The sequence below is a fragment of the Lucilia cuprina genome, chromosome 6 (genome assembly GCF_022045245.1).
Source record: "Lucilia cuprina isolate Lc7/37 chromosome 6, ASM2204524v1, whole genome shotgun sequence".
Lineage (NCBI taxonomy): Eukaryota > Metazoa > Arthropoda > Insecta > Diptera > Calliphoridae > Lucilia > Lucilia cuprina.
Window position 1 is genome coordinate 4,525,427 of NC_060954.1, and position 3,890 is coordinate 4,529,316.

Genomic DNA, 3,890 nt, shown 5'->3' on the forward strand with positions numbered 1-3,890 from the left:
GACTATGACTAGACTATGACTAGACTATGACTAGACTATGACTAGACTGTGACTAGACTATGACTAGACTATGACTAGACTATGACTAGACTAGACTATGACTAGACTATGACTAGACTATGACTAGACTATTACTAGACTATGACTAGACTATGAGGACCAATCACTATAAAAACCAGTAGTATCATTTATAGTTCTATAAAACTAACTTTTGCAGATTTTTGACTGTTTTGACTGTTGACATAATTGAACATTTAACGTAATTATGAGCATAAAGGCGCGATTCGGGATACGGTTGTATGAGCGCTAGGCGAAATAATGGACCGATTTCAATCATTTCCTATAGCGTTCGTCCTTGAGCCAAGAAAAAGGTATAAGCCAAAATTCATTAAATTATCTTGAAAATTGCGAACTGTGCGCACAAGGTTTACATGGACACACTGACAGACGGACGGATGGATAGACGGACATAGCTAAGTCGATTAAAAAAGTGATTCCAAGAAGATATATATATACTTTAAGGTGGGTCTAGGAGCAATATTTTTAGGTGTTACAAACATATAGTGGTGCATGGTATAAAAACTAAAAAGTTACTAACTCTCCCGGAAATTTACAGACAAAAAAGTTAGCAGCCATATAGTTAACAGCTCATTTTTGTTTATGCAGAAGTTTATTGAAAAATATTTCCTTTTATTGAAATGTTCTCTTACTGCTTAATGTTCTTTAAAAATATTATATTTACAAAGATAACTTAATATAATTAATTCATCTCTCAGCTATTGCATACCTTACGTTAATTTAATACCAACCTAATGAAGCATACTTTAAGGATACCTTTATTTATGTTATATATTAATCTAATTAAGTCTTTATTCGGTTAACATCTTAATGAATTAAAACCACAATCTATTATTCTGAAAAATGAAAAATTGTACTAAGCAAAAATCAAAAGATAATAAAATATTTTTTCTTTTAATGTACAATGATTATATAAAAATGATTGATAACGCACACATTTTATTGAATGGTCAACATTAATTTATTAAAAATCTGCTGTTTATTTTCAACTTAGTTTTTATTTTTTGTTGTTTTGTTTGAGACCAAACAAAACCACAAAGTAAACAAAAAGCTTTTTCTAGTTAAAGGCCAAGATTTAAAAAGCGCTAAAGAACAAAGTAGCTGTATAAAATAGCACTGAGTATGAATGAGAGTGTCCCCGGCTAAAACCTTTGGACTTATTGTATTGACTCAACTTGTTTTATCTTTTATTTAGTGCCAAGAAAAGCAGAAAGATTACTACTTGGTTTTTGTATGAAAAACATTAGCCATTGTTAAACATTATAAAGCCGTGCAGAATGTGACAATGTGTCAATCTGTTTAATTTAATTTTTATCAATGTTGTTTGAGATTTACCAAGACTTTATAAAATATAGTTTCCTTTATGTTTTCTTTCTTTTTTTTTTTCTTTAAGAAAACATAAGAAATTTCCTGTTTTTCTCATTTTGTCTTGAGATATTTTTTCCATTTTCCACCAACAGTAGATAACATTCGATTAGGGTGTGGTGTTTTATTTGTTAAACTAACTCTATTCATGTTTTTTCCGTTTATATTTCCGTTTCCTTGTTTTATTCTTTTCATCTATTCTTGTTGTTTTTGTGTCTGCCTATTGTCTAGTCGTTGGCAAAACTCTACTGGAGGCTTAGTTGCAATCAATTCATATGTCAAATTTGGAATTTCTATTTATTAAATTAAAATATTTTTTGTCATAGAATGAAATGTTAAGAAAGGAAGTGTTGACATTTAAAACTAAAACAAAATGAATAGTGACAGAAAAATTATAGTTGATCATTCGGTTTTCTAACAAATAGCTATGTAGACAATATTTCAATAAACATAATTGTATTTATTTAAATAAAGCCTTTAAATATGCTACACTTTTCAATAACCAACACACACCCCAAACTATACTCAGTTTTACCTAATTTGTTTTTAATTTAAATAAACCCCTCAAACTATGCAAATAAAAATCATATTCATGTTTGTGTTAACCCTTTTGGTATTTATTTATTTTAGCATTTAATATCTTTCTTGTGATATTAAACAAATAAACACAAACACTAACACACTTTTCGTGTACGTGTATAAATAACAGTGTTTGTCATTTTGTTGATTTAAGAAATCTTATTTGTTTTTAATTTACTTAACAAGCCAAAACCCCCCTAACCTTTTCTGTTGAAATCAAAACCAAAAGTAGAATGCAGAGCATTTGCATGCAAACATACGACAAACGGACGGACAGATAGACTTATGCTGTAACAGAGGTAAAAAAGAAAAATAAAATATATAAAAAAAGAAAAATTCAAAATTTATATGAGTAAAGGTGGTTTGTGTTTATTTAGATGCGACGTGTTCATCATGTAAAATGTTACCAACACCCAGTCTGCTTTTTCTTCTTTTTTTATAACAGTCTTCATACCAAACTGCAATTGCCAGCTTCATCATCACCAGAGAGACGACTATAAAATACAACCAAACAATTTTTATAAAAACAAAAATGTTCAAAAATTCAACAGCAGCTACAGAAAAGGAAAAGGACATGGAAGGGAAATTGCTGTTAAAATAATATAAAATGAACATTGCACTAGTGTTTTTTTATAGTTTTATTTTTTTCTTTTTAGTTTTTGCTAAAAATATGTTGAAAAAATATTTACTGTTACTTTAGTGTAATGAAATAGCTATTTTAATTGAGTTTTTTTTCTTCTAGTTTTTTTTTCTTTTTTGCTAAAAACAAAAGCTGTTATATGCATTAAAAAAAATTTAAGAGTTTTGGGAAATTAAAATTTAAACAAGTAAGAAGCTTTAGTCCAGCATGGCCAATCATATGATACCCTACATCAAAAACGAATATTAAAGCATATATGTTACATTCCATCTTAATTACAATTTATTTAATAAATTTATTAACGAAAAACTAATTTACTGAAAGAAGCCATAAAATTTGATTTGTATGAGGAATAATATACCGATTTAAAGCATTTTCAACTGGATCCAGTGTATTGAAAATTGCGACCTGGAGCTTGCGCCCTTACAGTGTTTCTCCTTGATCCAATAGAAGTGTAAATGCAGGACAGACATACGGACAGACGGATGGACGGACTGACAGTCGAAACTCATGAACTACTGAATTTAGCTAGTAAAAACCTAGAAGTGATCCCACGATTACGATAGATGCTAGAGTGATTTTTTTTAAATTAATTTAACACATTTCATTCCCCTTTCTAAAGGCATTTCTGTGACCGATGTCTCATGCAAATCGTATACTGGCAGATAAAATGGATCGAGCAGTGTAGCCACTATAATTACCATTATGTGTAGTATTTCTAATAACCCCCCATCATTGTAGAAACTGTTACACACTCATCCTTAAGATCTAATTTTAAAAAAAACTTTGACCAATACCAGATAACGCCTTTACCTAATCTTACCAATTAACTAGAAAATATAGACTCTTTACACGGACAAACAGACAGACATGCTTGATGGAGATAGCTAACTTGATTCATAAAGTCAGATTGGTGTACTTTAAGGTGGGTTTAGCACAAACGCATAATACCGTCCCCACTATACTGGTGTAGCGTATAATAACACGCTTTTGTTATAATGCATTTAGATTTCATTGGCGCAATGAATGAAATACATGATTTGAAAGAAATAAAATTATTTGTATGAAACATTGAAGAGAAACAAACTAATTAAAAATTAAAAACTACCTTAGAAATATAAATATAAACTGAACTAGAACTGAACTAGAACTGAACTAGAACTGAACTAGAACTGAACTAGAACTGAACTAGAACTGAACTAGAACTGAACTAGAACTGAACTAGAAC